Source organism: Ranitomeya variabilis, chromosome 6 (assembly GCF_051348905.1).
Source record: "Ranitomeya variabilis isolate aRanVar5 chromosome 6, aRanVar5.hap1, whole genome shotgun sequence".
Lineage (NCBI taxonomy): Eukaryota > Metazoa > Chordata > Amphibia > Anura > Dendrobatidae > Ranitomeya > Ranitomeya variabilis.
In genome coordinates this window covers 65,463,547-65,485,093 of record NC_135237.1, presented here as the reverse complement: position 1 = coordinate 65,485,093, position 21,547 = coordinate 65,463,547, and the positions used below count along the sequence as shown (strand labels likewise).

Genomic DNA, 21,547 nt, shown 5'->3' with positions numbered 1-21,547 from the left:
TGATATCAATTCTACTGTCACTAGGAATGTATAACGCGAGTGTACAGACACCCTGGATATCTTTGCTCTGATGTCTGTTTAATTTTGTGCTGCATTCATTTTTGGTACCTGGATGACTGACAGTGTGTTGAGGCATGCTTGGGATTTTCCTCTACTGTCTGAGTAGTTCATGGACCATCACCTTCCATTTGCAACACACCAATCTATTAGATACCTTGTGTTGCACCATTCCCTTACTAGTCCACAGACGGAATCCCATTTACAACCTCTTCTAACAACTTCTCTTCTGCAATATCCACCTTCAGACCTACACCCATAGGTAATTTGATCTGTCACGCTGGGTGAGGGAGAAGCTAAGTGCACAACAACGGGAAGAGTCTGAAGGAGCCCAAACACTAGGAAAGGTTGGAGTGGAGACCCCTAGGCAGATCTGACAACTCATCTGCCCTAAACGTCCCTAAATAGGTTTCGCACTTATCGCCAAGCAGGAACCTAATCCCTGACTGCCCCTAGCAATAGGCCCTGGATAGGGAGGGGACGGGGTGAGCGCTACTCTGCCCCGACTACCACAAAAAACAAAACAGGAAGACAAACGAGGGAATACACAGCTTGAAACGACACAAGAGAGCTCAAACCAGCAATCCTCAAAGAAGCTACAAGAAGAAACTAGTTGACTTGTAGCACTTCCAACAGACAGAGGTAAATAGAGCTAACACCAGCGCCTTGCTGAAGGGACTCGGGGCATTTAAACATCCACAAGGGTGTGTCAATATGCAGCCAAGGGTGGAGGTCGCTGCTAAGTCCTAAAGGGAGAAGGATATCACTCCGTAACAGAGATGAAAATCAAGAAGGTGCTTGCAAAGTCAAGTGCAATGACCTTCAAGAGCCGGATCCTAAATGACCGATGCACCTGGTACACCTGTGACACTAGCCTGGTCTTTTTTCTACCTATGCGTCTTATTATAGGGCTTCCTTGAGGAATCTAGAGAAAGCCAACGCATGAGCAGGGGCGCTATCTCTCATCAATATAGTGAACCAAGTTGGAAGATGTTCAGCAGGCTCCAGTCTTAGCGACAGTGCACCCCTTCTTCACACTGGCTTTGTGAGTGTATATGTTGCACTGATTTTTTGGTACTGGCTCCAGCAGATACACTCAGTTCTCTACCTTAGGGTATTATATATCCTGTGTCCCTATTTTGTATTCTATATATTTTGGGGGGATTTCTTCATAGATTCTAAGGACCTTCCTCGGTATATCAGTCTTGTAGAATCTATATTGTACATTCCCCTGTGAATATCCATTCCACAGTTGAGGTATTTTCTATCAGGGCTATTGTCGACTGGTAATGATCCCTTATCTATTTTTTAGAGACAGTCAACGATTGAGTGGGGGGGGGCACTAATCTTTTCATAGTATACCCACCTCCACAGACAGGAAGGTGTGTTCTGGGACCCACTTCATCTGATCAGACCACCCCCGTTAGTTTATTTGCTAGCCTTAAACACTTTTTTTTCAATCTTTAGGGCAAATTTTTAATGTATACTTAATAAAAGTTATTTTTTATAAGGGTTATTTACAGTAAGCCTCCAAACATCCTTTTTGTTAGCTCATAACATTGTGAAAGTCTACAATTAAGAGATGCCATCATGAATGGAAATCCAGGGGATGAACTGAAGGTATAAACCCCTGGTCACTCAAGGACCGATGAATGCACAAATATCTTCAGCACAAACAAGGAATAAATGAGAATGGATTACTAATGCTGGATTAAAGCAAGTACGTGCAATATCACATTTGTTCTATGTAGTTATCACAAATTATTATTGCGCCATTTATTCTATGAGTAAGAGTACAGTAATCTTAAATAATACAAGTCATCATGACTGGTACAGGAGGAGTGAGGACCCTGCCAGTGAAGGCTCACAATCTACAAGGGATGGGTGAGGATACAGTAGGAGAGGGTAGAGCTGGTCGTGCATCGGCATGGTGGAACGAGATTTCCTGCAGGTTGTACGCAGAATACTAGTCATTTTAAAAGAACGGGGAAGCATAAGGCTGGGGCTACACATCGTGTAACACTTAAATCGTAGCGTCGCATTGTGACATCGTATCTAATGATCTCCTATGTGTCAAAATTGCGACCAGCAACTTCCTGCAACACAATTGCAAGTGTGTTTTATTCTGTTACAAACAGCACTCAACTCACTCGCCATAGATTACAATATAAATCAAATGTGACTGCAACTTGTGTGCAACTTTTTTACAGCTCTAAAACAAACATGGAACAGCAAGTTGCACAGATGTGTTTGGTTGCATGACACATCACTATGTAGACCCAGCCGTATGGTAATAACAACTCCAGATGGGATCCAGAAACAACTGCATACCACTGGAATAAAAATATACTAAACTCATGTAGGGCAGTGTTTTAATTCTGATCCTGTATGTTGGAGGTGTGGGGAGAAATAAGGCAGCCTTCCTCATATTTGTTGGTCTTGAAAAGTCCTGTCGCCTTTTTGGGAAAACGTACAACCATTATTCGCAGATTCACGGATCTCATTTCTGACCTTGATCCGGCTATCGCTCTCCTCCAGCACAGTGACATTCCCCCTGGAAACTTATAAAAACTCGATTCTGAGACATTGGATAACGTCTGCTAGGGCATGTATCCCAATATTGTGGAAAAGTGGCAGCCCAACAGTCTCACTTTGATTCTCTAAAATAAATGAGATCATGTTGATGGAGGAGCTTATCTCAATGATTAACAACACTCATGATACATTCTATAAAACATGGTTTTATTGGTTGGAATTTAGATCCTCAGCGGATTACCTCCATCTTGGCGAGATGGGTAGGCTTACACCTCGAGATGCTCTCTGATGTCCCCCTCTACTCACCCTCTTCCCTTCATATTCCCTCCACCCATTTTCCTTGTCTTCGAGTGTTTTTGTTTTTTCAGGTCTCTTTCTTCTCTGTCCTTCTTCTGCAATAATTTATTTGGGCAGGAGATTATTTTGTTAGGTACGAGTCATAAATCTGCTGTTTTATTCTAAAATTGTTGCATCAATGTACAGTTTGCATTTACACTGCAGTATATACTTTTCTCTTTTCATTATATAAGACACACTACTGATGCTTACAATTAAGGCTTCTGTTATGACTTGTATTCGTTTTCCTTCACAAAACTTAATAAAAGTTAAATTAAAAAAACAAACAAAACAACAACGCTCCTTCACAATGATCTTGCAGAGTAAATGCCCCTTTGTTCCACAAAACTATGCTAAATTGTGGTGCCATTTTGGTGTTTCTTCCAAACAGGCTCTGGGTCCATGCTGACGATGTCGAAAAACACTTTTTTAAAAACTAATAAATGTGGAGCAAGGCATGTAAGTGAATGGAGCCAAAGTTCTGGCGCATGCAGTCTGCCTGCTTTGGGTTACTAAGGCCCCCTCTGTTAAACATGGAAGCCCTGTGTGTTCTCGGTGACGAAGCCGCTGACTGAGCCAGCTTATCTCGCCACCAATAAAAGGATCAACAGTGTGAATCGGCCATGCTGGATCCATATGTCCCCCGACCTTATGTCAGAGGGTCCCCATAACATATTAGTTGGCTGAGCCCAGTTATAATGAGTATGGAGGCTTTTATAATGGGGTCCTGTCGAGGCACCCACCATTTTGTGGTAAAGAATAGCACCGTATTTTGTCAAATGTGAGGAAATCTGTGATGGAGCCTGTGAAGCACATGTGACTGGAGCCTTAGTGGCGGCACACGGGGACACGGTGTCCATTTAGTGACCGTATGGGTGGAGTGCAATATGGCTTATGCCCTTCTGGCAGGGTGATGGGGGTCCTGAATTGGGACCCCCTCTATGGTATGTATAGTCAGAGGGGAGTACATATCATTGGTGCAGCCGCACAGGAGCCTGAGAGGACAGGGAACCCATTTCCACCTCCTAACCAGCAAGTATTCCTGTCACAGACAGAGCTATTAGTTTGTAACCCCCAGTGTCCTTGTACAGGGGCCCTTTCATGTCTGTGTGGTCCCTGCAGAGACAGAGGCCATCACCCCATAGCCAGAACTGCAGTGCCTGAAGCAACCAATCAGACTGCGGTTTACATTTCCAGAGCAGAGTGACACATGAAAGCCTTGCTCTGATTGGTTGTCTCTGTAACTAATAGCAGATGACAGACCAGGTTTATCAAGGTCATATCCCGACAGTCGCCATATTCCCAGATTATCGCGCACTAGAGCCCCCTATACGCAGGAGAACATATGTAAGCATCCGGTTAGGTCAGGACATCACGACCCCGCCGCCCCAGGACCAGAAGGTCAGAAGCATTCGAGAAAATTCTACTCCCGTCACCGGGGGCAACAGTGAGACCGGAAGTGACGTTCTGGCAAAACTCGCGTTAGTAACGCACACTTCCGGCACGGAGCTGATAACTGCGTCTGAGACGGCGGCGGACACCGGCGAGACGAGGCGGAGGTGAGACGTGGTCCGGGGATGTGGGGGAGGTGAGGACCGGAGACATGGCGGGCGGCAGAGGGAGGATGGGGGTGACAATGCCGCCAGTGTGCACGTAGAGCGCCGCGTCCTGCCCTGTGTCTGCGCATGTCACGGCTGCTGTGGGGATTACACAGCCTGTGTCTGGCCTGTTTTTAGACGCTGTGGTACTACAAGTCCCAGCGTGCGGGTAGTTGCCATCCTGGGGGCGGCGGCTTGTTCCTCATCCTTCGTCCTGTACACCGTGACTGCTGAGGACCCCTGTCCTGTCGTCATGCGGGGTCTGCACCGAATTGTGTGGGGTCTTTAGTGCATATTTGTTTGCAGTTCGCCCATATTACCCCCCATACTCCTCCTTCATGGCCACCATTCTTTGTACTCGGCCTCCGGCAATAAAGGGGTTGTCCTGTGTACAGTGACAAGGCTGCAGTCATGCTATAATGACAACCCCTTTAAGGTGTAATCCCATGTGACGGCTCTGGCCTGACAATGCCCTGTGGGGGAGGGGGGCTGCCGCACACTCACAATTGGGGTCTGCGGCTCTCAGTTTCCCATTTAAATGACTTTGGGAAGTGGGGCAGCGACTTGTCTTCTCTCTCTTTTGGGGAATTTTCCGCAGTGACCTCTTACCCACACTTTCTACTGCTGTATGGTGACATGTGACCTCTCATGTGGCGTGTGATTCTTGGGCTATGTTCCCACGATGAGGAATTTGTGCGTTTTTTTCCGCTGTCATGACTCTGTAGCATCTGGCAGACTAGAGTGCGGTTTCTAGCGTATAGCGCCCCCCCCCCCCCCCCACAGCACATCCTGAATTGGGGGAGCTAGCGCACCCCCGTTCTACCCCAGCCATTCCCATTCTGTCCGAACCTGGGGGAAACTGGTGTGAAACTGCCATGTCTTGACCTGTAAAAGCTGTGTAACATTTTTGTTTTTCTTTTCCCCCTCGAAGCTTTTACGCCAGAATTCTGGCTTGAACGCTTTGATGAATTGGGCCCTTATTATTTTACTAAGGGGGCGATGCTCACAGTGATTATACTGCAGCTGTCGGCTATGTGCACACGTTGCGGATTAGCCTTAGGAATTTCTGGTGCGGATTCTGCCTCTCCTGGCAGAAAACGCAGCTGCAGATTTGTTGCGTTTTGTGTGGATCCGCAGTGTTTTTTGTGCGTTTTTGCTGCGGATTTACTGCGTTTTTTACTCCTGCGGATTTCTATAATGGAAGGGGTACAAAAACGCTGCAGATCCGCAAAAAAGTGACATGCTACTTCTTTTCGCAGCGTTTCCGCACCAGATTTTCCGCAACGTGTGCACAGCTTTTTTTTTTTCTCATTGATTTACATTGTACTGTAAATCAATTGCGGATCTGCAGCGTTTGTGTTTTAACACCCCATCTTTGAGAGGTTGTATTGCAAGTGGCAGAAATGGAAGGAGTTCTAGCAAATATTGTGACCATCTATGCATCTATCCATCAGGCAGGTTGCTGGCAGGCTTCTTGCTTGTATTCTTCTTGCTGGCACATTGAGGAATGAAGCCACATGGCAAGTTTATATAGATTTGGGGCTGTCTGGCCAATTGGCTACTAAATACAGATTTGGAGCATGCTCAGTGTAAAAAAAACGAAAAAAACAAACAAACCGGAATCCGTCACTGGATTCCGTCATTTGACGGACAGCGACGGATCCTTCGTCCTTAGGCCTCCTTTCTAGCCAACGACGGACGCCGCTGGAACCGTCGCTCTCTGACTTTTTGACGCAGACAAAACGTTACTTTGTCCGTCTTCTCCAGACGACGGATAAACAAATTCTGACGGACCCAGCGCACGACGGACGAAATGTGAGGCCATCCGACGTAATCCCTCGCTAATACAAGTCTGAGAAAAAAACGGATCCAGCGGGCAAATTCGCTGGATCCGTTTTTTCACAAAACGATGGATTTTGACTGAAACAAAAAGACTGAAGTGTGAAAGAGGCCTTAGTGTCATTTGCATCTTCAGCAAACCCGTTCACAAAACCCAAGACACAAACCAGAGGATGCGTAGGAATCACAACCCTAAACATCATGTTTATGTGGTCTATGACTTGTGTCCAGAAATTCCAGATGGAACCACTTGACCAAAACATATGTAGCAAATCGACAGGGCCCAAACCGCATCTCACACAAGTCATCCTCTTACCCCAATTTTATGCAGGAGTTGGGAGTCCTGTATACCAGATGCAGCAGGTACATCTGTGACAGCCTTTGTGCCTCACTAGTGGACAGCTGGGGAATCAAGGATATGTCATCCCACTGCTCATTCCCAATTACCCCAACAGCGTGCTTCCATTTCTCTTTAAGCTTCATCGGATGCTTATCTATAACCTGGGCAAGGAGTAGTTGATAAAATCTAGAAATTGCACCAGCGACACGATCCTTGTTCCCAATCATAGAAAACAATAAATGATTATGTAAGGGACTTAAGTTTATGCCATTTGTGTCTCAATTGAAGGTACTGAAAAAGTACTTATGTGGTAGCTGGGATTCATCTCTTAAACTGCTGAAAACATTTAAAAACTCCACCCACAGAAGGATTTTTAATTCTACAGCTGGTCACCAGTCACCACTACAGTGTGTCAGAGGTGGCCAGTGTCTTAGGCAAGGGGTGCGTGGTTTAAGCTTCAGTACTCCTGCATTCCTCTGTGCTGCAGAGACAAATCTGATTTGCCAATAGCATCCGAAAGAACAAAGATTGGGGCATCGATAGTAATGCTCCAACCCGTCAATCTTCATTAGCCCACTGCCACCCAGCTAACTGGAAGCCAGGAGGCAATGCACGGTGTGCACCTGAGGATTGAAGAGAATAATCCTTTAGGCTATGTGCACACTTTGCGGCGTCCTCTGCGGGTTCTCCCGCAGCGGATTTGATAAATCTGCAGGGCAAAACCGCTGCGGTTATCCCTGCAGATTTATCGCGGTTTGTTTTGTGGTTTCCGCTGCGGGTTTACTCCTATACTATTGATGCTGCATATGCAGCAATATGCAGCATCAATAGTAATGTTAAAAATAATAAAACATGGTTATATACTCACCCTCTGACGTTCCGATCTCCTCGGCGCTGCACGCGGCGGTCCGGTTCCAAAGATGCTGTGCGAGAAGGACCTTCGTGACGTCACGGTCATGTGACCGCGACGTCACGGTCATGTTGTGTGGTCGCTAGGGAGCTGTCACACAGACGGCTCTCTCCAGCGACCAACGATCAGGGGAACGACTTCGGCATCGTTGAAATGGTCTTCAACGATGCCGAAGTCCCCCTGCAGCACCCGGGTAACCAGGGTAAACATCGGGTTACTAAGTGCAGGGCCGCGCTTAGTAACCCGATATTTACCCTGGTTACCATTGTAAAAGTTAAAAAAAAAAAACAGTACATATTCACATTCTGATGTCTGTCATATCCCCCGGCGTCCACAGGTTTAAAACTGCTTTCGACAGGAGCGCTGCTATGCACGCGCTGCTGCCCAGAACTTCCCTGCACTGAATGTGTCAGCGCCGGCCGTAAAGCAGAGCACAGCAGTGACGTCCCCGCTGTGCTCTGCTTTACGGCCGGCGCTGACAGTCAACCCTGTGGACGCAGGGGGAAGTGACAGACATCAGAATGTGAGTATGTAGTGTTTTTTTTTTTTTTTTACTTTTACAATGGTAACCAGGGTAAATATCGGGTTACTAAGCGCGGCCCTGCACTTAGTAACCCGATATTTACCCTGGTTACAAGTGAACACATCGCTGGATCGGCGTCACACACGCCGATCCAGCGATGACAGCGGGTGATCAGCGACCAAAAAAAGGTCCTGATCATTGTGTGACTCAGCCTTTAGGGCTTGGTTGTAGGCATCTGTCAGACACCTAGCTTTATGCTAAAGGCCCCGTCTCACTTAGCGACGCTAAAGCGATCCCGACAACGATACGACCTGTCAGGGATCGTTGCTGCGTCGCTATGTGGTCGCTGGTGAGATGTCAAACAGATCTTCCAACGATCGCAGCTGCGATCTCACTGTTTGACATCACACCAGCGACCTGTACAACGATGTCACATGGGAGCTATTATGACGATTCAGTGTCTGAGTCGTCAACGAGGTCGTTGGTAAGGTGTCAAACACAGCGATGTGTGCTACCCAGCGGGACCTCAACGATCAAAAAAAGGTCCAGGCCATTCCGACACGACCAGCGATCTCACAGCAGGGGCCTGGTCGCTGCTACGTGTCACACATAGCGAGATCGCTACTGAGGTCGCTGTTGCGTCACAAAACTTGTGACACAGCAGCGATCTCGCTTAGTGAGACGGGGCTTTAGTAATGAAAAGGTGTCAGCCTGACACCCTCATTATGAAGCCAATAAGTAAACACACACACACACACACACACACACACACACGCCTATGTAGGAGTGTTAACAAAACAAACCTACATAGGCATTAACCAGACAGCAACTGTTAATTCTAAAGAAAAAACAATTGCTTGGGCTCCCGCATAATTTTAATAACCAAATGTCGAGCGGTCTAAGGCGCTGTATTAAGGCTCCAGTCTCTTCGGAGTCGTGGGTTCAAATCCCACTGCTGCCAGTATTATGAATTTTAATAACCAGCAGAGGGAAGGCTGAGGGTTGATGTTAATAATCTGGGAAGGAGCCAATAGCCATGAAGGTTCCCAGGCTATTAATATAAGCTCACAGCTGTTTGCTTAGCCTTTACTGGCTAATTTACAGGGGGGCCCCAGAAAAAAATGAGTCCCCTATAAAATCTAACCAGCAAAGGCTAGGCAGACAGCTGTGGGCTGATATTAACCCCTTTCTGACCTCGGATGGGATAGTACGTCCGAGGTCTGATCCCCTGCTTTGATGTGGGCTCCGGCGGTGAGCCCACATCAAAGTCGCGACATGTCAGCTGTTTTGAACAGCTGACATGTGCGCGCAATAGCGGCGAGTGGAATTGCGATCCGCCCGCTGCTATTAACTAGTTAAATGCCGCTGTCAAACGCTGACAGCGGCATTTAACTACTGCTTCCGGACGCGCGGTCGGAAATGCGCTCATTGCCGACCCCCGTCACATGATCGGTTACTGATGCCGGCTTGCTGTGAGCGCCACCCTGTGGTCGGCGCTCATAGCAAGCCTGTAATTAAGCTACATAGGAGCGATCTGATGATCGCTGCTATGTAGCAGAGCCGATCAGGCTATGCCAGCTTCTAGCCTCCCATGGAGGCTATTGAAGCATGGCAAAAGTAAGAAAAAAAAAAAAAAAAAAGTTTACAACAATATGAAATAAATAAAAATATAAAAGTTTAAATCACCCCCCCTTTCGCCCCATTCAAAATAAAGCAATAAAATTAAATATACACATATTTGGTATTGACGCGTTCAGAATCGGCCGATCTATCAATAAAAAAGGATTAACCTGATCGCTAAACGGCGTAGCGAGAAAAAAAATAAAGCGCCAAAATTATGGGTTTTTTTGGTCGCTGCGACAATGATTTAAAATGTAATAACGGGCGATCAAAAGACCGTATTTGCACCAAAATGGTATCACTAAAAACATCAGCTTGGCAGCAAAAAATAAGCCTTCACCTGACCCCAGATCATGAAAAATGGAGACGCTACGGGTAGCTTTTTTTTTGCAAAGCTTTGAAATTTTTTTCACCACTTAGATAAAAAAATAACCTAGACATGTTTGGTGTCTATGAATTCGTGCTGACCTACAGAATCATAATGGCAGCTCAGTTTTAGCATTTAGTGAACCTAGCAAAAAACACGCATGGGATTGCACTTTTTTTTGTAATTTCACCGCACTTGGAATTTTGTTCCCATTTTCTAGTACACGCCATGGTAAAACCAATGATGTCGTTCAAAAGTACAACTTGTCCCGCAAAAAATAAGCCCTCACATGGCCATATTGATGGAAAAATAAAGAAGTTATGGCTCTGGGAAGGAGGGGAGTGAAAAACGAACACTGAAAAACGGAAATTCCAAAGGTCATTAAAGGGTTAATAGCCTAGGAAGGGGTCATGGAAATTGGCCCCTCCCAGACTAAAAAAAAAATCATCTCTCAGCTGCTTCAGAAAAGGTGCTTCTATAAGATGCGCCAAATCTGGCGTTTAGCCTTGCGCTTCCCACTTGCCCTGTAGTGGTGGCAAGTGAGGTTCATATTTGTGGGGTTGATGTCACCTTTGTATTGTTAGGTGACATCAAGCCCACAGGTTAATAGAGAGGAGTCTATAAGACACCTATCCATTAGTAACCCCATAGTGATATTGTATAAAAACAGACACCCAGAATAAAGTCCTTTATTTGAAATAATGTCAGACTCCTTTAATGAATCTTAATTAAACCATACTCACTGAACGCCTAATCCACCGACGCCAACTGAGCTGCCGTTAGTTCACCAGCTGATCAGCTCCTGTGATCTCCCTTATGGCACCACTGCTGCGTGAGAAAGTTCTTTATACCCGCGTTTTTGCTGCAGATTTGACTGGCTCAGTTGAAGTCAATGGGTGAAAAGCGTTGCAGAAACGCAAAAAGAATTGACATGCTCCAGGAAAAAAAAAAACGCACTGCAAATACTTAAGGAAAATTTCTGATCATGTGCACAACACAGCTTGCATAAGGATTCCATAGCGTTTTTGGCCCATTTCTGTGTAGAAATAACACCACAAAAGCGCACTGTGTGCACATAGCCTAAGGGTATGTGCACACGTTGTGGATTCCATTGCGGATTCTGCAGAATCCACAGGTAAAACGCCCTGCGTTTTACCTGCAGATTCCCCTCGGATTTAGTGCAGTTTTTGTGGGGATTTCGCCTGCGTTTTTACACCTGCGGATTCCTATTATGGAATAGGTGTAAAACGCTGCGGAAACCGCACAAAGAATTGACATGCTGCAGAAAATAAACGGCAGTGTTTCTGCACTAAATTTTCCACTGCATGTGCACTGCGGATTTTGTTTTCCATACGTTTACTTGGTACTGTACAACGCATGGAAAACTGCTGCGGATCCACAGGGCCAAATCCGCAACGTGTGCACATACCCTTAATGTGGTGCTCTGCTTACATATTCATCCGTATGGCTTATGACAGGTCACTGATCCCGCAGGGACCTGCCCCCTATTTTACATACTGTATCTTATTGTTTTTTTGGGGGAAAATTGCATTCATCATACAGGCGGTTGCGCCTGCATTGTAGCATGATCGGATCTCTAATATCCATATATCCATTTTATTTAGAGATATAAATTTGTTGAGAAAGTTTTCCTCAAAATGGCGCAGTAGCATAATTCGGAGCACGATAGATGTTACTGAGCAGGCGCCACCACCGGTGCTATTTTGCTAGAGGGGAATAAATATTGTCTCCACCAAGATGGTGCTGGTCACGCCTGCGCAGTGGCATCTATCGGCGATCTGGTAAATGCTCTTGCACAGGTGGCGCCATCTTGATGAATAGAATGTTTTGGGGGTTTTTTTTCCCTCTAGCAAAATGGGTCTGGTGTTGGCTCCTGTACAATAGCATCTATCATGTCCCGAATTATGCTACTGCGCAGCCTGAGCCATTTTGAGGAAGAATTTTTTTTTTCTCAATAAATTTATATTGCTAAGTAAAATGAATATAGTAGCTATTATTGATCCGATCATGCTACAATGCCTTTACTCATTAAAATGATACCTGGTGATGAAATCCATCTAAGCCCCGATGTCACCTGAAAGATAAGAAAAACAAGTTAGATTATAGTCACCCATGGGTGGTCCCGGTGTGGTCTGGTCTGATGGGCATCGCAGTCTGGGTCCGGCGCCTTCCATCTTTATATGATGATGTCCTCTTCTTTGCTTCCTGCCGCGGCTCCTGCGCAGGCGTACTATGTCTGTTATCTGTTTTACCTGTTGAGGGCAGAGCAAATTACTGCAGTGCGCAGGCGCTGGGAAAGGTCAGAGAGGCCCAGTGCCTGCGCACTGCAGTACTTTGCTCTGCTCTCAACAGGTAAAACATAACAGATATAGTATGCCCGCACAGGAGCCCGTCTGGAAGCAAAGAGGGCATCATCGTATGAAGATGGGAGGCCCCGGACCGCGACGCCCATCGGACCGGACCGCAGCGGGACCGCCCCTGGGTGAGTATAATCTAGCTTGTTTTTCTTCTCTTTCAGGATACATTGGGGCTTATCTACAGCATTACAGAATGCTGTAGTTAAGCCCCTGATGGCGGTGGCCGCAGCTTATAGGCGAATTTTGGGGTGACAGATTCCCTTTAAGGGGAATATATGTTCACACTTTAAAGGATTATTCCCATCTCGATCTTCCATGGCCACGGTGTAATAACTGTATCTAATTCCCCATCGCTACAGTTGGGATTACAATAACAACCTTGTGCAGATGTACTCCAATTTGTGCAACTGCCATAGAAATTATTGGGAGTTTCGGGAACAGCGCAGCGGCCATGAACAGCAGAGATGGGGATAACTGTTTCCAGACACCCGTCAACTTTTAAGCAGTTGGTACAGTCCGCATATGGCTGACATTTTTGAACATTATTATAAAGTCAGCAGCTGCTGAAATCATATCATGCAGGAGCGGAGAGCTAGCTGTCACACAGCCAGCCTCACTGTAGAGCAGGCCGAGATGATTTATTACCATTTCTGCCTTTCTGTTAACTATATACACAACACTGAACAATTGCTGTGTATACAATATAGAAAGCTAAAAGTACTTCCTTCACTGAAGCCGAATCATGTGATTACCTGATGCAGAGAAGGCAGGCCCAGTCAGCAGTGCAGGCCGTATGCTGAATTCGCCCTGTGACTGGGACTAATATGCCAGCCAAAGTCACAGTGGACATCTGCAAAATAAAAGCCCTTCAGATGTTTATCAACTTATGTGGGGGCACAATGTGTAAAATAAATGACAAAATAAATATGACAGATACCGGTATATAAACGATAAAACATGTTGAATATATGAAATAATTAAGGGAAGGGGAACACAACTTAATATGTATTTTAGTGGCTTTTGGTGGTAATAAATAAATTTGTGACAGGTTGTCTTTGACAGTAGTGAAGCTGATTGAGGAGAAAATTGCACTAATTCCAATTATATAGTTAACTAGCTGTTTCCAGCCAGTTAACGCTCGGCACGCTCATTGCTATGTAATTAACACTGCTGGTGATTAAACTAAAGTAAATAATGAGAACATTCAATAGCACTTACGCAGGTGGTAAATTAACTTAAAATGCAGTTAATAACAATAATTGTGGTAATGTGGTGGGGGGGCGGGATTATGTGTGGTAATGTGGTGGGGGGCGGGATTGTGTAGTAGTGTGGTGGGGGCGGGATTGTGTAGTAGTGTGGTGGGGGCGGGATTATGTGTGGTCGTGGAGGGGTGGGATTATGTGTGGTGATGTGGTGGGGGGGCGGGATTATGTGTGGTGATGTGGTGGGGGGGCTGGATTGTATTTGGTGGGGGCGGGATTGTGTGTGGTAATGTGGTGGGGGCGGGATTGTGTGTGGTAATGTGGAGGGGCGGGATTGTGTGTGGTAATGTGGAGGGGCGGGATTGTGTGTGGTAATGTGGTGGAGGGGCGGGATTGTGTGTGGTAATGTGGTGGAGGGGCGGGATTGTGTGTGGTAATGTGGAGGGGCGGGATTGTGTGTGGTAATGTGGAGGGGCGGGATTGTATGTGGTGGAGGGGCGGGATTGTATGTGGTGGAGGGGCGGGATTGTATGTGGTGGAGGGGCGGGATTGTGTGTGGTAATGTGGTGGAGGGGCGGGATTGTGTGTGGTAATGTGGTGGAGGGGCGGGATTGTGTGTGGTAATGTGGTGGAGGGGCGGGATTGTGTGTGGTAATGTGGTGGAGGGGCGGGATTGTGTGTGGTAATGTGGTGGAGGGGCGGGATTGTGTGTGGTAATGTGGTGGAGGGGCGGGATTGTGTGTGGTAATGTGGTGGAGGGGCGGGATTGTGTGTGGTAATGTGGTGGAGGGGCGGGATTGTGTGTGGTAATGTGGTGGAGGGGCGGGATTGTGTGTGGTAATGTGGTGGAGGGGCGGGATTGTGTGTGGTAATGTGGTGGAGGGGCGGGATTGTGTGTGGTAATGTGGTGGAGGGGCGGGATTGTGTGTGGTAATGTGGTGGAGGGGCGGGATTGTGTGTGGTAATGTGGTGGAGGGGCGGGATTGTGTGTGGTAATGTGGTGGAGGGGCGGGATTGTGTGTGGTAATGTGGTGGAGGGGCGGGATTGTGTGTGGTAATGTGGTGGAGGGGCGGGATTGTGTGTGGTAATGTGGTGGAGGGGCGGGATTGTGTGTGGTAATGTGGTGGAGGGGCGGGATTGTGTGTGGTAATGTGGTGGAGGGGCGGGATTGTGTGTGGTAATGTGGTGGAGGGGCGGGATTGTGTGTGGTAATGTGATGGGCGGGATTGTGTGTGGTAATGTGGTGGAGGGGCGGGATTGTGTGTGGTAATGTGATGGGAGGGCGGGATTGTGTGTGGTAATGTGATGGGAGGGCGGGATTGTGTGTGGTAATGTGATGGGAGGGCGGGATTGTGTGTGGTAATGTGGGGGGGGGCGGGATTGTGTGTGGTAATGTGATGGGAGGGCGGGATTGTGTGTGGTAATGTGATGGGAGGGCGGGATTGTGTGTGGTAATGTGATGGGAGGGCGGGATTGTGTGTGGTAATGTGGGGGGGGCGGGATTGTGTGTGGTGATGGGAGGGCGGGATTGTGTGTGGTAATGTGATGGGAGGGCGGGATTGTGTGTGGTAATGTGATGGGAGGGCGGGATTGTGTGTGGTAATGTGATGGGAGGGCGGGATTGTGTGTGGTAATGTGGGGGGGGGCGGGATTGTGTGTGGTAATGTGGTGGGGGGCGGAGGTACTGTGCAGGGGGCGGGATTAGCGAGTAATCACGATGCCTCTTATATGTATAGATGATGCCACTCTTAAGAAACCGTCTCGCCCATCTCTACCAGATACTTCAAAGCTGTCACCTCTTGTAATTCCTCCATCAAAGTTTTATGCACCTATGTAATATGTTTTGTATGTGTTGGTGGAAAGTCTTTTCTACCACACTAGGTTTTATTATATTATGGTTTTCTTTGTATTAATATGGTAGTTGGATCATGTTGTGTTTTTTTTTTTGTTTTTTTTTGTAGTGTGTGTTATCATAACATTAAACAACATGTATCAGGTTTTAAAGATTTGTTACTCCTAAAATGTTATTAGGACATCATTACTGACTTTATTAATGACCGTCTGTATAAAGAATAAAATGTTACTGCTGTACATTGAGGGTAGAAAGTTATGCAGCTTTTTCTTAATCCACTTCCTAATGCAGGAAGGAATAACACCTTGGGTAGTGCTCCACACATGGGGAAGCTGAAGTCTTGCCAAGGCTCTTGTTGACCATTTAGATGCTGCTATCAATAGATGCTGCTGTCAATATTAGATGCTGCTGTCTATCTGACAGCAACATTTCAATGAAACATGCTCATTCGCATCGGGACCCAACTGACCTCTGCTTTGTGATCACAGGGGTTATGGGTCCCTTCATTTTGGTATTCCACTGAAGATTGATTCAATATCAGATTGAGTTTTACAATAGATTGCAAAATCACAGAACGTTGTCTAAGGGGATTAAAAAATAATGTAACGAATAATTTAAATAATTCAAATCACCCTACTTTCCCCTTATCAAATAAAGGGGAAACATTTTTTGGGGTTTTGGCATGTCCATTAAAGTTTGGGAAATACTGTAAAGAAAGTGATCAGAGTTGTGTGTTTCCCTAATTATCAATAAAAATGTCGTCTCACCAGTGTTGGAGAAAATAAGGATCTTGCAATTCTGGCCAATGCTTTTGTTTCCAGGTAGATTGGTCTCTGTCAGAGGTGTGTGACATTATTATTTATTGTTATAGCGCCATTTATTCCATGGCGCTTTACATGTGAAGGAGGGGTATGCATAATAAAAACAAGTACAATAATCTTAAACAGTACAAGTCATAACTGGTACAGGAGGAGAGAGGACCCTGCCCACGAAGGCTCACAATCTACAAGGGATGGGTGAGAATACAGTAGGTGAGGATAGAGCTGGTCATGCAGCGGTTTGGTTGATTGGTGGTTACTGCAGGTTGTAGGCTTGTCGGAAGAGGTGGGTCTTCAGGTTCTTTTTGAAGGTTTCGATGGTAGGCGAGAGTCTGATGTGTTGAGGTAGAGGGTTCCAGAGTAGGGGCGATGCGCGAGAGAAATCTTGTATACGATTGTGGGAAGAGGAGATAAGAGGGGAGTAGAGAAAATGAATGTACAGTAGGTAATCTACAGACCTCCACATTTCATTTTTTTTCTTTACTTGCACCTCATGAATGCTGCCTCCATTTTTGTGTATGCTTCTAACTTTTTTTTTTTTTACATTGGAAACCTATGGATGACTGATGTAAATTTAGACTTCTTTTAAAGGGAACCTGTCAACTTAGTAATCCTGCCTGAACCAGAGCTGGTTTTTATTGCATGAGGCTGTGGCCACTGGATGGGTTGTGCCCGGGAATATGCATATCACATACCTGACCTCTGTTCCTGAGTCAGAGAAGGGCGAATCCTTGCAGCGCGCAGAATTAATTTTAGAGTGGACAACCCATTTAACTGACTAGTCCTAGGCTGGTCCCTGCATTTGGCTTCTGTTAAATGTCTTTAGTCTAATGAACGCAAAGTCATAAAAGAGCCTTTGGAGTCAAACTTATTTGATCACGCTTGTTAGCTGAACAATATAATAGATTTATATTTTTTCTGCTAATGGATGAATGAACTTGTCCCTGTATTTAGGTCAAAGCTACACTTTAAGCCTCATGCAGACAGCAGCCATGTGTATAGATGTGCCCAATGTTTCATAGCCTTGTACTCCATGTGCCTCGGTATAAAGACATGATCACAAAAATATTTTCCCTTGGAGTAAAAGTATCTGATTTGTAAGAGAAGGATTTTTGAAGATCTCAGGTGATGAGTTTCCCCAATTAGATCTAAGTTTGTAGAATAGTACGCAACATTCAAGAACATGTAATGAGAACAGCTCCTATAGGTAGTTTAGTTTCATTTTATATGGGGTGCCTTGAATTTGGGTGGATGTGCATAAACTTGAGCTCCACTCCATTCATTGTCTATGGTACTGCTGGAGAAAGAAGCAAAAAAAGCAAAAAAAATGGATCTTAGAGCAATATTTAAAACAGAAATTTTATTGATGATTATAACAAGACAATATTATCATCATAAAGATAAGTAAATAAATAGAAAACACAAAGCAAAAAGGGTATAGTGACACCTTAGTGCCACGTCCAAAAAAACGGGGTAATTAAAAAAGTTTAATTGGCCCATAAACATGTACACATGCACATATGATCCCTATAAGAGACAGCCGAAGAAGGGTGTATATGTATGTATGTGTGTGTGTATATACACACACACACACACACACACACACACACACACACACACACACACACACACACACACACACACACACACACACACACACACATGCAAATGATAGCAGCTACTGAGAAATTATCTCAGATCATTCAGGAGGGTCCCAGGATATAAAGTAATAGATGCATAGTGCAAACAAATATCCAGATAGTGGTAATAGTAAAGAAACCCAACCAAAAATAGAAACTGCTAACTCAACTCAAGTTATAATGGAACATGGATCCATAGGTAGTGTGCAATAAATCATATTGGGAATGATGAAGGAAAAGTGCCCATAATAAACCAACCTTAGTAGAGGACGTGGAAAGCAAACTCCAGCAGATTGGGTGGATGTGCATAAACTTGAGCTCCACTCCATTCATTGTCTATGGTACTGCTGGAGAAAGCCAAGGCTCATGAGAATCTGGGTCTAGAGCCCGCATTTTGGGATCAGGTTAGGTCACATAGGTTGGACTCCCAGTGATCAGTAAATTATCCCCTAACCCATAAATGGGAGACAACTTACTATTTTGGAAATAACCCTCTTAAGGATCTAATACATTTTTTTTTTTCTGTTTCTACAATATTTTTGAAATAGATTTTCATTAAAAATGGCACCTTTATTCTTGTCTGACCGCAGGGTTTGTTGTAACCTTTTTATAACAATTTTTTTTTTTTATTTTGAACAGTATTCTAAGTCAATGGATAGAGAAATGTCATGTTTTCGGTCTGCAGGAAGTTACCCAAGTGATGAACCTGCATATTAATGTTTGTGTGTTCAGAGTGGTGAATGTCTTCCCTAAAGCCTGCCTTTCACATTAGATGCTTGTTGACTGAATGATCCTCTGTGCTTCATGGTGGTGGCTTTTATCTGGGTGAACAAAAGGATAGGTGGTCTCAAATGTGACATGTTGAGTCCTTATTTCTCTGAGATCGATTGTCTGGTTCTCCCATACATATTAGACTTGTATCAGCTGAACTCTATTGTTCTAGGCATGTTAAGATGATATTAGACTTACATTTCCAGCCGTACAACAGCATGGCCACATTTTTTGCTCAGATTGGCCAACTATCTAATGTGTGTGGACGAATAGACCTTAGGTGATGGTCATTTGGCTGACCACCTCACCTGACGTATCCATACACATGCATAGTCCAATCCTTATTTCCCGTTATTTGTCATTGGAAGAGTCCCCATAACAATGATGTCCAAATAGATGGATATATCAGCAGCTTCAGCTAATCGCCGAACTGCACCTGTTGATTGGCTGAATAGTCACAATTGCGTGTGGCGCCTAATCGACATTCCTAATCTGGCTTTGGCTCCTAGACTACTGTATGTTGTATCCAACACAAGAGAAAAATGGAGTAGACATAGAATCTCAAAAATCATTATAAAAATGCACAGTTTATTACATAGATACCAAAAAGCAATTCAATCATATAAATATGGTGTACAAAACACAGGAACAATCCAAGAAACAAACTAGTGGTACAGCAGAAAGTTCATGGGGACACAGACCCCTATAGTATTAGACCATGGTGCGAGCCCAGTATATATGCCAGTGTACACAACATAGGGGGCACAGCATGTTATCAAATGCATCATAGCATAATGTCAATTACAATACCGCCACCCGCACGGTACACTGGTGTAATTATAAATGCTTACCCATGGAAAATAGTCGGTCCCACGAACTCCCTGACGCCCCTGACGCGCGTTTCGCGGTCCAGCTTTTTCGAAGGGGTCTCTTCCAGCTTTCGAAGGGGCGTCAGGGAGTTCGTGGGACCGACTATTTTCCATGGGTAAGCGTTTATAATTATACCAGTGTACCCTGCGGGTGGCGGTATTGTAATTGACATTATGCTATGATGCATTTGATAACATGCTGTGCCCCCTATGTTGTGTACACTGGCATATATACTGGGCTCGCACCATGGTCTAATACTATAGGGGTCTGTGTCCCCATGAACTTTCTGCTGTACCACTAGTTTGTTTCTTGGATTGTTCCTGTGTTTTGTACACCATATTTATATGATTGAATTGCTTTTTGGTATCTATGTAATAAACTGTGCATTTTTATAATGATTTTTGAGATTCTATGTCTACTCCATTTTTCTCTTGTGTTGGATTTATCAGGGAGTACTCTCATACAAAGAAATGATTATTGTGACATTGTTGATGGAAGAGGGACATTAGTTTCCTCTTGGCCACGGTGTAATCCTGTGCTACATGACTCTTTTAATCGATACTGTATGTTGTATGTGGGTAACACAAGCACCCGTGGGGTCGGAGGCCGCAGTCAGCTGTTTCCCAGCATTCTCTGCATGCATGTTGGCACAGTGTGCAGTAAGGGACAAGCAGATAGCTCGTTATCACTGGTAAGAACCGCTTTATAGCTTGCTTTAAAATCGTGTTCCATTGGTATTATTTTTAGTGATCCACACCAGAGGTGTGTGCTGCTGGTCAGTGATTAGTGTCCTACATAGTTGTGTGCACGCTTTGGTCTTATCTCCGGCACACGTGAGGCTATTAGAGCAGTGATTAATGTATATCATTGCTGGAATAGTTGACATAGTTACAATCTGTCCGATCACTGTACCAACATCTCCAGCTATCTTGTGGGAAGGCCTCCTCTGCTGAAGCTGCAATCTTTAGACAGGCGGGAGGTTTATGAATTCTGGTGCAAAATAATAATGGAAGAGTTGTCCAAAGCAACTAATGAAATAAAAATAACTACCTTATTGGTGGCTATGGGCAACTACTCCAATAATAGTAATGTTGCATTACCAAATGAGTTTGTAGGTAAAATTTTAGTAGCTTTTAAGAAAATTTGCAACCGTTTTTAGTTGCTGAGGGTCTCTCTGATCTCGAAAATAGGGCTTTGGAGTAGTCTGATTAGATTGCTGGTTCTGTTTATAGGACTGCCGGAGAGCCCAATTCTGTCCTTGACTGTGTCCAGTAGTCCTATAGACTAGCAGGACCATCATTGCTTTGGAAAGGGGTTAGTCCAGAGCACCAGCGATCAGCAAGCTATCACCTATTCACAGGATAGGTGATGACTCGCATTCTTAATCCGTTTAAGATATTATTTCCAAATCGCCTGCCACCTACATGGAGCAAAGATTCAATTACCAAACATCTAAAAGCTGACAACTCCTCAAGTCCCTGACTATGGCAACCCTGAGTGGACATGTTCTCCCACCATGGAAATGTCAGACCTGCTCATGGGAGCAGAGTGGCCTGTTAATAGGGCAGCGAGTGAAGATGTTTGGCTGTCGGCTATCTCGTACATGGCATGATTTATAATCTCTTTTACACTTATGATTTACTATACATGGATCACAGCCTGTGCCTGAGAGAGAGAGTGATAGCAGGTCATGCAGTGTGCAATTGTGTAGCCTTCTGGATTTCTGGGCTTATTGGTAGGATGATTGTTTCTTGCTTGTTGCTGTTGATTCTATTAGCCTGTAACCATGAAATCCAATGAGCTGATTAGATGTGAAGTGCATGACGTTTGAGTCTGTTTATCATGTCCTCAGGTTAGTGACACTCTATCTTGGCTTGGACTTTCTTGCAC

The 21,547-nt window shown here is 45.1% G+C and overlaps 1 protein-coding gene across 2 annotated transcripts in view; it reads left to right on the top strand.

Annotated features, from left to right (window-relative positions):
- The first annotated feature begins 4,309 nt into the window (after nucleotides 1–4,309).
- The window catches only part of DNAJB6 (DnaJ heat shock protein family (Hsp40) member B6), a 133,009-nt gene continuing 115,771 nt past the window's right edge, over nucleotides 4,310–21,547 (top strand). The window contains exon 1 of one of the 2 annotated variants that reach the window (XM_077268602.1): nucleotides 4,310–4,487. The gene's annotated coding sequence lies outside the window, so the exon portion shown is untranslated. The remainder of the gene's footprint in view (nucleotides 4,488–21,547) is intronic. The other variant, XM_077268603.1, reaches the window with a different exon arrangement.